We start from the raw sequence: 16,779 nt of genomic DNA, 5'->3' as shown, positions 1-16,779 counted from the left end.
ACAAAAAAAGTGTAAAAATACTGCCAGCTTAATTAAACACACACAAACCCAAAATAATCTACATCCCTAATGGTTCACACTTCTTTAGAAGCACGAACCTCATTTCATCATCTTATCCGTCGTCAGAGGGTCTCTTATCCACTGAGATGACAAATTATTTTAAAGGAGGAGGTAAAGACTTCCTCACACCTAATTATAGCCACCTTTTCAATTCTTCCAACATAGATATAATAAAATACATCTCGCAGATTACCAGCACCGGTTTTTAAAGCTGTTGAAAGGCTCTCGAGTCTTTCAGAGCTCTCACTTCGACCTCGTTCCGTAAAATATTTCCTAGACGCAGTTTCAAAAGGTGGTCCATAACAGGTGAAAACATTCAACACTTTAGAATAACGTTTATAAAATGTTACGTGTTCCGCTTTAAGGTATTTTCTTGTACAATTTTTTTTTTTTTTTTATGTCCGACCGTGTGATGAGCGCAATATACGGACTACGGACGCTACCCCGCTGGTGCAACCACGTGAAAAATATATTTTTCGAGTTTTTACTTTTATTGAGGGTGTGTTTTTTTTAAATAACGTCGAGTGATTCACAAGTTATTAACGTAGGCGTGTTTTTCGTTTAAAATTACCTCTTCAATTTACTGAAAAAACATGTGTAAGTGCAAAAAAGTTAAAACGAATACAACAACAATTATAGACAAATCAAAACAGCTCTGCTCTGCTTGACTCTTAAACACAATTTTAAATTTTATGGTGGAACATGCTTTGGTACGAATGCGCCGGCTTGACGAAGTGATACCACGGCCTCACAGAAAACCAATATGAAACAACGCTTGCGTTGTGTTTCATTATGTGAGTGACATTTCTGGAGGCCCAATTCCTAACCCCCAAAAGGCCGGCAATGCACTTGTAACGCGATTGCTTACAATCAGGGCGATTGATTCATATACTCGTTTACCGGATTATACCATAAAAAAAACAACAGAGCAACTTGATTATAGCAAAAAATATTATGATGACTGGTTTTTCGCAGATCCGGGTTACTAAAATGCTGACTCATTTTTTGCTACAAGCTTATATTCTATTGTTGTAGTAAAATAAGGTTACCTTAATTCACTAATGACTAAGCATTGTGTACTAACGGTCGCCACAACAATGAGTAAATAAAAAATATAGACCTTACATTTGAGCTACATTTTTAAAAACGTAGTGGTAGGTTTTGCATTTCTTTTTAATAGAGTTAGGTAGGTTTTGCATTAACAGAATACATAAAAATATAAGGAAAAACAAGATAAATAATTAAGAGCCGATTTGATTTGTCTATAATTGCTCTTCTGTGTTGTAAATTTATTTTATTTGAAGAATTATCCGTATTTATTAGTGAGTGGTTTTTAAGTAGTAGTATGTAGTTAGGTTAGGTTAGGAAAAGATCATATGTCCAATAGCTTGCTTCCTGGTCTAGTGTTTTTTTTTTAAATAAGCTATGGATTTTAGATACAAACAATTTCATAACGATATTTAAATATTAATCGTTCTTTAAAAGTCAGTCATTACATAAAACCACGTTCACAAACGTATTCATAATTTTTGTCTCCTTTTTTAATATTATTTTGTAGCTTTTTAAGTTCTGTAAGTGCCATTATGCGAACCAGTTTTATCTGGTACTTTACAAAACAAATCTAGGTCAACAGGAATAATCAAAAGAGAAGCGAGCTATTGTATGAAAAGGACGGTCATTTTAAATTTAGACTTTTGCCTAAAGTGGCTGCAAATAGAAATGTGAGAATCCAACGAGAGCCTCGCACGAAACTAAGAATAGCTGTTAAGGGTTTGCTAAGTGTTATTACATGACTTGTTGAATAATATAACATTAAAGTGATAAGCGGAGAATTACATTGAATTAAATTTCACGTCATTTTTTTATGGTATAAGCCGGTAAACGAGTAGATGAATTAATTACCTAATGGTAAGCAGTCGACGCCGCCCATAGGTACCTAACACATCAGAGGCGCTACCAGTGCATTACTGGCCTTTTGGTCGGGTTTAGAATTTGAAGATTTGGGGAAGAATTTGAGGATTGGGGATATTTATTTATTAAGTGTCACCAACATAAACACAGCAATATTGCACAATAAAAATAACAATTGGGACGGGAAGGGACTCCTGTAAACTCACTCACACAACGAAACACACGTTGTTTTACGTCGGTTTACTGTGAGGCCGTGGTACTCTGGTCGAGTTGGTCCATTCGTGCCTAGCGAGCTATGTATAGGCAATTAGGCATAGCTCTCCCACAAAATAGTGCTATTACATACTGGTAATTTATAATGCCGTTAAAAATTAAAATGTGCGATCAAATAGCAAATAGAACTCCCTATTAAAAATAACAACAAAAATAATAAAACCGTACAATACATGTCAGTCTCTGACATACATTAACATATCAACAAACCCATTTGTATCAATGAAATGAACAAAATATGAAATGTTAATAAAAAGGTGAAAATAGTAAGTTGTGTCTGTGCGTCATGCAGTCAACGAGTACAGGTGATGCTTATGAATAAATATGAAGTCTGTATGAATTATAGCTGCCGAGGTAAGTGCCCGGACACACGGGCGTACAAACATTGATTTTTAGTGTAGTGTATGGTTCTATGTATTGGAGTTTATTAAGTGTTTGTGTTGTTAATGTGTTCTTGCTGTATATACATTTTATTAGACTGATATATAATAAAGTATTTATTTATTTATTATTCATGTTAATACATACAATACAAAAAATAACAAACTATATGTATAAAATTGAGGTACTATAGTTGTCACACACTCCTACTGGAATTTCTTTCTGTGGACTTGTGAACATAGATAATTTGATTAATAAGAGATGGTATTCTTTTTCAGTTATTATTATAAACAGGATTTTATCAGCCAGAACCCCAGATACAACAGCTGTATGAGTTTACATCGTTTTCATATCAAAATATGGAATTTTAAAGTGCATACACACTTGATAAAACAGATTATCACAAGGGAGAAAAAGTAAAAATAAGTTAGTGTCTTACATTTTCTTCCTCTTTTTTTCTACAATAGGAACTCTTTGTTCCCTATCTGACGTTGAAACAGATATGTCTAAATATCAAAGCTATACTTTAGTATAACATACATTACAAACAGTAATCAACTACAACGCCATTACACATTATTTCAAATTACAACAATGTATTACATGAACATTGAACAAGCTCTACCCGGTCCGTGTGTGCGGGCACTAAGAGAGAGGCTCTCTAAATAATTCACTGCTGAATTACGATCCGCTAGGAATATACGTTTAAATGTTTCAAAATGTTCAACTTTTTGTCTGCTACGGATTTGGGGCTGCTAAACAAGACAGAACATGTTTTTTTTTTTATGAAAACGATGCTCTTCGTTTTGTTGTTATCGTTGAATATTGAATTGTGAGAAACATTAATATGTGAATATTTTTTCCTTTATATTCTGTTTTTATACCAAGAATTGTACATCTACTTTTCTTATGAAGTTTACCCCTTAACTGGGCGCATTAAGAAAATCATTGGGTGCAAGCATGGGGTCTTGAGTGACCTTAAAAAACCTTGAGAAAATTGTATCAAATAGGAATAAAACTTAACGTATTTTTTAGTAATTAATAAAGTTCTTTAATATACTTATTTTTTTTATTTTAATTTTACTATAATATAAACCCTATTCTTGAAGCGATATTAAAGTATTTCCTAAATTATTTTACTTTGCTTGACCCAATAATCGCCACCCAGGACCTCTCGCTCTGAAGTAGCGCTTGAGACCACAGGCCTCTCAACAAATTATGCTCGGCGTATTTTAACTTCCACTTTTCTTGCAAAATATTCATGAATAATGTACGCATGTTAAATAACTCATTAAATATTGTTTATGAACGAAAATAAAAGTAGCCATGTTTAAAATTTTAAACAAAATAGCGTTTATGTTTGGCCCTTCTCCAACTACATTGGGGTCAGCATTCAGTCATTTTAGATGCAACACTGGAATCCGAATAAATTCCTATATTATACGAGAAGCATTTCCTGAAACTCAGCAAGCGTTACAATTGTAAAGAGCTCTAACTGTCATAATCGTTATGACAACACTTTTTTACACACTTTACGAAAATTCTCTTACATTTTCCTCAAATCCTCACATCCAAATGCCTACACACACTGCCTTGAGACTCTTGAGTAAGTTAGTTATAATTCACAAATTATACATAATTATATATAATTATATTATATAAAATAATAAAATCTCCCGATTGATTTCCAGCACGGTAGCCAGTCTGTGTAACTAGACTAGCCCACTACGCAGCAGATATTCTAGTTCATAAATGTATGCGCAAACACAGGCACTCCCATGGGATGGCAGATCGACACGGCCGAAGGGAGGTCAAGCGCAGGACCAACGGCTTTAGGTGCTTTCTAAGACACGGACTCAGACTGCGGGCTAATAATGCATATTTTACTCAGAAAATGCCATTACGAATTGTTGGCTGGCGCGGGTAGCGAACCCAGGACGTGTTGTACAGCAGTCACTCTGCCAACCATTAAGTCACAACAGTTCACAATTACAAATACATCAACAAAATAACAAAATAACAAAAAAACACTCGTATGATTTTCAATTAAAACAATTCCAATTCTAATCCGCTCCCTGCAAAGCCCGCGCATCACTTATATAATATGTAAACTCAATTACTGGCGTTTTCACGTAATTCCTACCACTCCACGGCATGCCGGGCTCCGTTTAAAATTACGTTTTTGTATGTTTATTTTTATTTTATTCCCCGGGTTTTAAATAATATTGCAGTCGTTTTGAATGTCTCATTACTTGTACAGTGCTTCAGATAGGGATCCAAACATCAAAGTCCTTCACAAAGTCTTTGTTTGATATACTACGCGTATTGTTCACAACTTCTTCTTTGATATTTGTAGTAGGTATGGTTTTTTTTTTAATAAAAGACTACAGATTTCTAAGGTTACAATTATTTCTTTGTTCATTTTCGTTAGGGTCGTTTACCGCATGGACAAAGGATGAATGGTAGCCTTGTTAGAAATAAGTTTTGAAGACCTATAGTAATTTGAAATTTTTGAACAAATCAGCAGTGTAATGCACTGAATTGCAGATTGTACTGAATATTGTTTTCATGTTTAAAATAGTTTAAAGCTGACTATCAAGTTACCTTTTACTTTTCTTTTCAATTGTGACAAGCATGGTTTTTAAACTGCCAGAAGGGCGAAGCGAAGATGTGGCCGAATATGGAGCACATAGACTTGGAAAGTTCCACTCTGACCTTGAAAAGAGCCGGATTGTATTTCTCAGGAAAAAATCGGAGACATATTTTAAGTCTTAAGTTATGATATTTTGAAATTCTAATAGCAGATTTCATGAAACTGAACAAACTGTAAGAACGTGCCTACTAAGTATGTCCTCGTATATTTTGCGTAAATTGCAAAACTTTTGTTTTAGAAACACGAAGAGGAAACCAAAACTCGACTAAGTTCGCATAGTTTAATATTTAATTTCCGAGTTTCCATACTTCGGGATATTCTCGGAAGTGCTAGTACTTGGGAAGGAGGTGACAAAACTTAATATGTGTTTATGGATAAAGTCCAACACGAATTATGACACGAATTTGAAATATCGCGTGACGTCACTTCTATATACGTTTTATACGTAGAAATGACGCATTTGCTCCCACTCCTAAATTTTGATTCGTTTTATTTACGAGTAAGTATTGTTTTATCTTACATGATAAAACATAAAGATACCGTGTCTAATATTTTTTCATTACTTAACTGACGTACTAAATAGATTTTTAATTTACATACCCCGTCGTCGTCCCTATAATCATCTATATGTAAAGTTACATACATACATACATAACCTTACGCCTGTCTCCCATGGGGATAGGCAGAGACAATGGAACGCCATTTGCTACGATTCTTACACACCTCTTTCGCTTCATCAACAGTTAAGGTCAAGGAAAGTTACGAATGCTATAAATAGTAAAAAAGACAGATCCGCCTCAAGTATACGATAATTACATAATTATACAAAAAATAACATACTAACTACCACATACCCCATAAAATTTTCTAACATAATTACTGTCTATTTTCCTCTGGCAACACCTGACTCCATTAACTAATTAAATTTGCCGCGAGCCTCTCAAAGTGTTGCCAACGCGAATAAAAGGTAACTCGTTTAGTTGCCAGTGCATGGAAGGAGTTAATAAATACAAGCAGTACTCGTTGTAGAGTGGCTGTTGAAGTTATCAGGTATCATATTGCTTGCTACATTAAATGATACCTTGTTAACGTGCCAATAACGTATATTGTTTATTAACTTTAATATCGTCCTTCTTTTTGTTCCTTTTTTAATAAAATATTTTTTTATAGTAGAGTATCGTAGTATATTTTTATTTAAGTTAACTGCCTCGTTGGTCGGGTGGTCACAAGTGCGACTGCTAGAGAAGGGATCTCGGGTCGATTCCCGGGTCAGGTAAAGTATAACTGGGCTTATTTTGGTTTTTCGAAAATTTCTTAGTCTAGAATTGTGGCCGGTATATGGAAATAGGTTCACCCGGGACAGTACATAAGTTATGTATCACAATAACTAGACATCATTCTAGTACATAGTAGAAACGTAAAATATCCGTTAATCACACGTTCTATCCTGTATTAAAACTTCACATGGAACGGACAAATACCGTATAAAAACAAGGCAGGTTCATTATGCACGCTCACGAAGTCTGCAAACTATTGACGCGTTACTGTAAGTAGATAAATATGATACTTGATGGGCGTGATACCTGCCAACAAGTTTTGTATGAGAAACTAAATAGAAAGTGTTGACGGGATGTGTTTAGGGTTCCTGTAACAGTATTTACTTAGTCTATTTGAAGTGAAGGTTTGAGAAAATTGTTTTCGTGACTAGTGAAGCGCGTTCTGAAGTATGGTAGTAAACTAGTATTTAATAGCGCACTATTTTAACTTAGTTGTTTGTTTTCAACAAGTAGTGTGCATGCCACATGATAGACAGAGGACCTGGTACTAGTTGTAGGGTAAGACTGAAAGTAGGTTACTGTAAGAAGGTCTGTGTTCAGCAGTAAGTATCATAATATTAAGTGTGGGAGAGCCCTGCTTTGGCACGAATGGGCCGGTTCAACCGGATTACGATCACGTCGTTACAGAAAACCGACGTGAAACAACGCTTGCGTTGTCTTTTGTTGTGTATGTGGGGTTACTGGACGCCCCAATTCCCCCCCCTTCGCAAACTTCCCGCTTCTCGATTGCCTAAAAACCTTAAAATTCCTATCCCCCAAAAGGGCTGCAACGCACTGTAGCGCCTTTGGTGTTTCGAATGTCCATAGACAAAGGCGAATGCTTACCATTAATCCATCTGCTTGTTTATCAGCTTATACCATAAAAAGAAATAATGATGATTTTAAACTTTTTAAGCATACAATTAAAAATGTGATGTAAGCCTATTTGTACCTTATCTTTTTTTATATTTCTTTCGACAAAATAATTAAAAAGCCCTCCAATAACAAATGGCTAAACAATTCCCATTTATTTCCATATCCGTTCACATAACAACTCTCAGATAGACCTCTAACCCTCCCAATTTATAACCCTCATACAACACAAAAAAATCCTGCAAAACGTATTAAATAACGATATAGTTACAAAAGTTGGATCGTTTCACGTTTTTAATGTGATTTTTATTCGGATAAAGGAAAGTGTACCGGTTTATTCGTGTGCCAGCAACTTTTAATATATGTACGTATTAACTTTATCTCGCGATTTATTTAAATTGCGACGGTTGATGGCGGGCGTGACGCGATAGGCGCGCTGTTTTACACGATACCACGGAGTTTTTTCTAAAAGTGTAATTTGACTTCTATTTCCCATACAGCCAGGTGTGTGGTTGGCGTGTCACACAATATACCAGGCTTAGTCTCTGTGGTTTGGAATTGAAAATCTGCAGCATGTTTTGCCAAATCGAAATGTCGGAGTTGAAAATGAAACAAGCTATTTCGTTACAAGTAACATGCAGTCAAAACGCTTTTACTTTTTTTCTAAAAACTTTTTATATATATTTACAGTAAAAATGTGTCCTATAAGTATCTTGGTATAAGGTTTACATTGGAATACTATTACATATTTTTAAACGCAAAATATCGTTGTGGCCCGGAGATTCAAAACGCAACGTCTTCATGCAAGTACCAAGGTGACTTTTTTCGAATTAGATGTACTTTCTAAAATATTATTTAGACACCACTGATAAACTGTAAAGGAAAATGTCGTGAGGAAACCTAGGCTTATAATTTCTTATTATAAGTTCAAAATCGCCAACACGCTTTGAGCAAGCGTGGTGGTTAATGCTCAAACTTTCTCCGAGTGAGAAGAGGCTTTGGTCAGCAGTGGCCACTAATAGGCTATTGATGTGATACGATACTATTATTATAAAATATCAGCATGTGCGTTGACATGGGAAGTCAGATATCCTCTTGTGTAGTGGCCTGGCAAGATAGATACCGAGCTTTATCAACTGTTGGCAATATCAACGAAATCCTGATACATTGTGTAAATATGCAACCATGAACGAATTATTGACATTTTATACAAATACGTAACAGTAAACGCAAATAATCGTACCTGCAATTATTTTCAAAATAAATATTTATTTTATATGTACAATAAATAGTTATTTTACGAAAACATGGAAGAAATATTTTATTACAGAATTTATGTGATGAAAAACATCCACCGGTGACGCGCTGAAAATCTTTTTACGCGAATACCGCAAGCTGCGACGTTTTACCTCTATATTTATGCGCATAAGCGTGAAAAAATGGCACTCATTATTCCTAGTTGTGCACACAGTTCCCGGGAGTGTGGTCCAAGTTATAGGAGAAAGCGGGTTTAGGAAAGTTGGATCAATTTTTATTTTATTTACAAACAGACTAATTTGAGACTGACAGACTTTTATGATATTGATTTACTAGTTAAGAAAACCTAATTCAATTTCACTATTTAACACAATTATTAACAAAAATATAGTTAGAGAAATAAGATCAACGATTCTTAAAGAACATGTCTCTGTGGTTGACATTTACTTATTTTTACAAACAACGCTGTTTTTAAATATCAATTACACGAGAGCTTTTTATACAAAACACTGCTATGAATATTTTTCATTTAAAATCGTTTGCGTTGAAATTGAAAACACACCAACGCACAATTTGAATTATTTTCTTATCTATGTTTAGAAAATAAATTGAATAAGGCTTGGACTGGATTTGAATCCTAAGTTATTGAATTTGAGATTCTTCGACTGATATCGTTGGTAAGTTATTTTAAACTACGAGGAATATTGTTTATCTTTATATATATAATTCTTCTGTACGTGTGTATGTCACTGAACTTCTCTTAAACGACTGGACCGACTTTGATGATTTTTTTTGTGTGTGTTCAAGGGGATCTGAGAATGGTTTAGATTCACAATTTTGTCCGCTGGACAATGATTTTTTAATTCATTTTTAATTAATTAGTAGTTGTTGATTTTGGAATGTTTTACATTGGATACGACAGACGGCGCTACCATCGCAGTGTCAAATATTAATGACGTTAGATATTGTCATAACATTTGAATAATAATTTTCATCAAAATGGTCCAGAATGTTTTAGCTTATTAATAAAATTTAAAATTTTCAAATTAAAGACGTGTAGACAGGACAACGTCTGTCGGGTCCGCTAGTGTTAATATAAACTTAGTAGTATTCTATCGACATGTTCTTCTTTTCGCATTGTTTTAGTATCTATTACGTTTATCGTTAAAGTGTAGAAATTATATCTTTAATTATAAACTGAAAAAATCTAAAAACAAAAAATACAAAAATATATGCCTAATGTTCAAAAACCGCTACCGCTTCTGCCTTAGGCTACACAATACAAAGACCGTTGGTACGGCCATCGTTCATGGGATCAAGGAACGGATAGATATGACAGGCCTGCGATTTTTAACACGTTACAATCGCAAGAAAATTACGACTAATTTGTCTTACACGTTTAAATGTAACGGTGCCTGCCACAATCCTCTGTAAAGAATTGTACGGAATATATTAAATTTTGTATTCAAATCTTGATGAAATGTTATGACGTAAGATAATACAGGAGGTGCTTTTAACTGAGTTGGGGAGAAATACAGTACTAGAGAGACCCTAATATTTTGATATACTTACTGAGTGTACGTGGTTAAAATGAATCCAGTGTCAAAGTATCAAGTAGCTGCTAGTTGAAGTATTAGGTACTTAGTTTTTGCTAGTTTCACTGTCAGAGCTATCGTAATAGGAGTGAGTCAGAATGAACCCATTACCGAACCAAACCTAGGGAACGTGACGCTAGACACCGAGCTACTGTTGTTCATTTTTATTTCAAAATCATCTTTCTATTTAGTATATGTATGTATCTTCATATCCTTAATCCCCTTCGGGGATGTCATAATGTGCAATTGTGCATATCTACTTAAATATGCACATTATGACATCTAATGCCATGTACGGTAAGTCCCATGTAAGAAGAATGAGTCTATTGCCATATATTGGGCGCAACTCTAGACTCCATGCTAACTGAGAAATTTTCGAAAAATCGAAAAAGGTCCAGCAATACTTTGCTCGATCCGGGAATGTTAGTACTCTCTCTATAATCATGGATAAGTCTCTGTGCGTCTAGTTCACAAAATCTTTCAATTTTCAATTCTTTTGAGTCCGTTCATATTAATGTGTCACATAATAAACGCAGCTCACTTCGTTACGAAGGTTTGAAAGAGGTGCTTGTGACAGAAGCTGAAAGGAAATCATCTCGTGGTTTGGGCACGACATGAGAAGGGATGAAAGGTATATGACAAAAAGAGTGATGGATTTGACGGTGGACAGATTTATTGGGAAGGGGGAGACTGCGAATGAGGTGGCCACGGTTATTTGATGCTGTAAGCTGCATAGGGTGATTGAAATAAAAAAATGAAATTTAGATAGAAACTAACCCGTTGCACGTGAGAAGGCGTAAACGTTAAGAAGATATGAGGATTGCAAATACAACATAATATATTAGTCCTTGGTATCTGAATTTTTAAAAATATCTTACAAACATAGTAAATAGGACTAAAACCAGTACTCAAATCATCTTACAAATAGAACAACCAAATAAATAATTTAAAAAGCAAACACACACTACCACCATCTTCCTAGTTGGAACAGGTAGCTACTGCAATAGTAATTTCCCGAAAGAGCTTTTAAAGCAAGAGCTAACACTAACAATAAACTGGTGAGTGTATTTACTTCAGTTTCTGGCTTTGTTTTACTCACATTCCTTCACAGGTGACGATGCATTACACTGCACATTATTTAAGGCTAGCCTCATGGTCTACATTCCTCACGTACCTCTAGACCATTTATTGTTGTACCACCGCTATATGGTATTACATTTATTTGTCACTAGCTTTACTTTTCCCGCGGGTATCATAGCAGTCTATTAATGGCCGAAGTTAATAACCAATCTTAATGCCAAACTCTATGTAAAAAATCAAACGCAAGGCACTGATTTGAAATTTAAATATTTTTATAATTAATTTCGGTTGTAAGTGATTTCGAATGTAACAAAGACACGACAGTAGCTCTTTCTGATAAACCTGACCCTTTCGATCCTCAACCTGCTCAATACACGTGAAGATTATTAGTAAACCTTACATTTTTAAACTCTGATTCCCAACCTATCTTCTCAGCGTGAAGATCATAGCAAACTCCTTTTTTGTAGAGCAAGTTACTCTAGTTCAGCAGTGAACTCACGGTTGATATATATCGTTGTGCACCCCGCCTTATATTTCAAATAGCAAGTTACACCAACACACGTGCTTAGAATTTATTATTAAACCGTTGCTTCTACGATGTTCATCCGTGTTGTGGATTACAAGGTACTTACAAATAAGTTTTCCTTGGTTACTGGAACGTAATATAGACGTTTGTGAAGAATTTTTATAGTATTTTTATTTATAGATACGTGAGATATATTTTTCAGATACTTTTACGTTGGAAAGAGAGGGAATCGTCTAATCCAGAGGGAGTACTTTCAAGAAATAGTATATTTTTCAGGTTTTAGTATCTTGCTTTAAAATTAAATCTGGATGAAATATGTCGATTGAAACTTATTTAGTTTTCATGCATGAGCTATGTCGTAAAATTGATTACAATAATTAATATAAGATTTAGTTAGGAAACTTAATTGTTGTCTAACTTAACGCAAAAATAAACTACAAAATAACGGTAAATGCATTTAAAATAAATCCTAAGCAATTCCTGTAAAATGTATGAACTTTGCAAAATAATAAGTATTTATTTAGTACACAGGAGGTTTGCATTTACTCTCATATTTATTCAAGTAACAGGAGCAGTAGTGCGAGATCCTCTTAAGCATGATGCAGTGCTCGATTAAGCTGTAACTATAATTTTGTAGATTATGCTTGCATAAAGGAATAATATTATGGTAATAGTAAAACTACGATACTCGTAGCAATGTACTACGGCGTAGCAAACTGCTACGAAATTTTACGTAGCACAGTTTTGCGTAGGTTTTGTTTTTAGAAGATTTTTTATTATCTAATAATTCAAAAGAGATCCTAGACGTATCAATTCGCAAAAATTATTTTACTATCAACAATTTTTGTCATGAACATGATAGATTGTATCATTTCTCAAAATGAATGTTGACAACAATAAAATAACATCTGAAACAAAAGATGTTCTTAGTAAATTACAAGGTGGGTCTGTTTGAATATTATTCTGGATCGCCCACGCGTGTCTTTGGTAGTCTCGAGATAACAAAAATAGCCTCCGGGACTCATATAACATAGAACTAGAATAAATTATTCTTGATTATTTCTTGATAGTAGAAGCTTTCAGTGTCATTTCATTTATTAAAAACACAAAAAAATAATAAAGACAGAAGAAATTAAATTACGTTCTTTGTGATGTAATGTTTAATGAAATTATTTCGTCGTGGATCTTTTGATTATGATTTTTGTTTCATCTTTATTGCCTCGTCAGACTTGATGTCATGTGATACTCGACATTATTGTGGAACATGATCTTAAATTAAATAGGAATTTAAGATGTTCCCAAGATACGCATTTGATTTCATGGTCCAAAATCGACAACCACCGACATGGTCAGGGTCTGAGATACTTGTTGACTATTCAACAGATAGTGCTGGATTTTGACTGAATTAGTCTTAGTTCTTTCTGAAAATACACATAGGAACAAATAATTAATCGAAGCCACTAGCGTTTTACTTAATTTAAAAAAACACTCCATATTCTTATTATAAAATATTCGTGTTAGTACAAACTACTCTCATTTTAAAGTTAATTAAATTACCTTTCATACGACATACGTTACTAATGAATAAAATACTTGTATCAGAAAATATTTATCAAGAAATAAAAAAGAAAAGACCCTAAAAAGTAGCCACCATTTCTTTGCTCCCAAGCGTAGATAATTATCACATCATTGCATCGTAAATATACGTATATTTGTCACCACAATTTTATCGGCCTCGGTGTCTAGGGAATTCCCAAATGTTAGTTTTCTATCGAAATAAATATCATCAACAAATTATGGATATACCGGTTGGGTTTTAGCTTAAGCTGCACGTCCCAAGTGTGATGGTTTATGTCTTTCTCTTCGTGGCTTACTTTGGTCGTTCGCAGTTTACAGCGGCTAGAATGTCCATATAATATTAACGTGGACACGTCACAAGAGACCCTTGTTCTTGAACTCACCTGTTTGTAACGTCTTGTAAGATTAAAGTGATAATAGAGTGACGTTATCTATGTATGTACCTTTTTGTAAAGTTTATTTACTTTGAAATTCAAATTATCATTTGTTTTTAAGTACCATTTTCAAAATACAAATTATTATATATGTAGAATAGAATCAGTTTATTATTTTGCGGAAATCCATGCTACTTACTAATAATACAATCGATTTTTAGGTTTTATAATCGATGAATTAAATACAATAAGATGAAAATTAAAACTAAAATCTATTGTATAGTATTGTTAGTGTCACTAATTGCTAACTAATAACTCACAAAATTACTAGACACGGGCTTTTATAAACAGTCAAGTGCTTTTATACATTTTGATATATCCACCTACGAAAGCTTACATGGTTCTAAGTAAATACAATTTAAACCTATCTCAAATTGAAGCATGTCTGTATAGTGTATAAGTCATCAAAGTCAGTATGTGATCCGCCTCAGTATTGTTCCTCTCTGCAAGTCTAAGGCGTGCCTATACATGCATGAACAGAATCTTAGGCCCACACTACGTCTGGCCTTGTTCCCAAAACATACATATGTATTTATACCAGACGCGATATATTTATTCAAATCACTGCGCTTCCGTAGGTGATCTACCAAAACTAAGGCGACATTTTTCAAGGAAACTTTGCTTGGGATATATTTCCTTTCTTCTGACTTTTTTATTGAGGAAAAAATGTGTGAGTCCAGCATGAGATATAGTGTTGCGCCAGTGTGTTTTGTCTTCACTGTTTATGTGACATCTGTTTCCAGTTGAAACGTGCCAAACATGAGATATAATATAATAGTATCTTAATTTTTCCATAAGTGTATTTTTTGCGATGATGTCAATGCAATAATAATTATATCAAAACATGCTTTCTAGTTAGTTAAGACACAGTAAAAGTAATAGATATTTTTGAGTATACACACTAAAAATGAAGCTATATATTCATATTGAGATATTGAATAAATCTACAAAATTAACATACATTAACGAAATCAACATCTTAATTTATAACCGGAACGACATAGCCGGAGTGAATGGGAGCTATTAATAAATACGGTTCCTAAACAGCCGGCCCGGTTCCCGGATAATCTGTATAGCGTCTAATTGCATAATGGACGAATCCTTATCATTCATCTCATTTAACAAGATGTGCCCCCATAGATAACTCTGCTACTAGCTAGAGTTAGATCAATGGTGTTCTATCACAGAGTCAGTACAAAATAATATGAAAATATTTGTGCAAAATAAATGATATAGCAGTCGTGCCTTTTGAAATTAATACGATTAACTTCTTTCGGACTCATTATAAAATGTTTAATTTCAGGTAAAGCCGTCAAATCATCACGCTCGGCAAATCATTTATAATCCCACTCGGCCGTATACGGCTTAAACTATTATCGCTAGACCGCTGGCTGTGAATAATAATGTAATATGTCTCCAAAAGAATTCTAGCCGGACTAGATTTTTCATCTAAATGGCTCTGAATTAGACCAAAATACTCTCAAAGTGTGAATTATTTCGTGACTGTAATAAGTCAGGGTTTCCAAGCATTTTGTTGGCTTTGCGTCCATTAGTCAACGAGCCGAGTGTAAGTCGTGAGTAATAAGGACAAAAACGCTCCGGCGACGCAGCGACACGACGACGACGACGACGCGGCTCTGCAAATGACGCGTGAGCAGATTAATTAAACTCTGCAAGATTTTGCTCTCGGCGTGTCGTTCCGGAAACTTTTGTTGTGCTATTTGAAGTATCGATTATTTTTTTATCATTATTATCGTTAGTTTCCAACCTAAATAGGTCCTAAAGTCTAGACCAAACTAATTTATCAATGTTCCAAAATAAAAATTATACCGTAGAACATTTGTCGCCTGTTTCACCACCTTCATCTTTATATATATAATTCTTCTGTACGTGTGTATGTCACTGAACTTCTCTTAAACGACTGGACCGATTTTGATGATTTTTTTTGTGTGTGTTCAAGGTGATCTGAGAATGGTTTAGATTCACAATTTTGTCCGCTGAACAATGTTTTTTTAATATAATAGTTGTTGATTTTGGAATGTTTTACATTGGATCCGACAAATTTTCAAATTAAAGACGTGTAGACAGAACAACGTCTGTCGGGTCCGCTAGTTATTATAAGTAATCATAAATGTATGTGACAGATAGTTCAGAGAAATTACATTCTTAATTCATTATCTAGTCTATCTAGGCATTATGAAACAGGCACTGCAATAGTACGAGTTTGTGAAAACGAAACAAGAGCGCGTTCGGTGCTCTCATTGGCCGGCGCAAATGAACAAACCAATCAGAGCTCCGAACGCGTTCTTGTTTCGTTTTCGTTCAACGTAAAGCAAACTTGTACTAAGGATTGTGTATTACATCCAATAAAGTCTGACATTATCTTTTAACACTGTCAACAATTCATTACACTGAAGAGAAGCACCATGTACCAGCATCCCTACTGCAACGTGTCAAAGGTAACCCGATGAGAAATAGCGTCTATTCTTCATGGCTTACTGAGTTTTATGAATGCCGTACTGTGCTCTGTTGAGCTTAAAATATTATGTGCGTAAGCGATATTATGGCTGGAACAAGGCGTCGACTCCGTGGGTTATTTTAAAGATAATTTTCGTGCTAAGTGTTGGCATTATGTTTTATTATCTTATAAAGGTGGGTTAGACTTTGTTATGTCTTGTATTTAAGCGTTTACAGCATTTTGTGCTATTAAATATTATTATTTAATAGCTTCTTTGAAATAAGTGTGGGAGAGCCATGCTTTGGCACGAATGGGCCGTTTCGAGCGGAGTGATACTACGGTCTCTTAGAAAAACGACATGATACAATGTTTGCGTTGAATTTC

At 34.5% G+C, this 16,779-nt stretch overlaps 1 protein-coding gene across 1 annotated transcript in view; it reads right to left on the bottom strand.

Moving 5' to 3' along the window:
• LOC118264408 (uncharacterized) overlaps positions 1–16,779 on the bottom strand; it is a 93,764-nt gene that overhangs the window by 25,351 nt on the left and 51,634 nt on the right. The gene's annotated exons all lie outside the window — the stretch shown is intronic.

Source organism: Spodoptera frugiperda, chromosome 26 (assembly GCF_023101765.2).
Source record: "Spodoptera frugiperda isolate SF20-4 chromosome 26, AGI-APGP_CSIRO_Sfru_2.0, whole genome shotgun sequence".
Taxonomy (NCBI): Eukaryota; Metazoa; Arthropoda; class Insecta; order Lepidoptera; family Noctuidae; genus Spodoptera; species Spodoptera frugiperda.
This window is presented reverse-complemented; position numbering and strand designations above follow the sequence as displayed.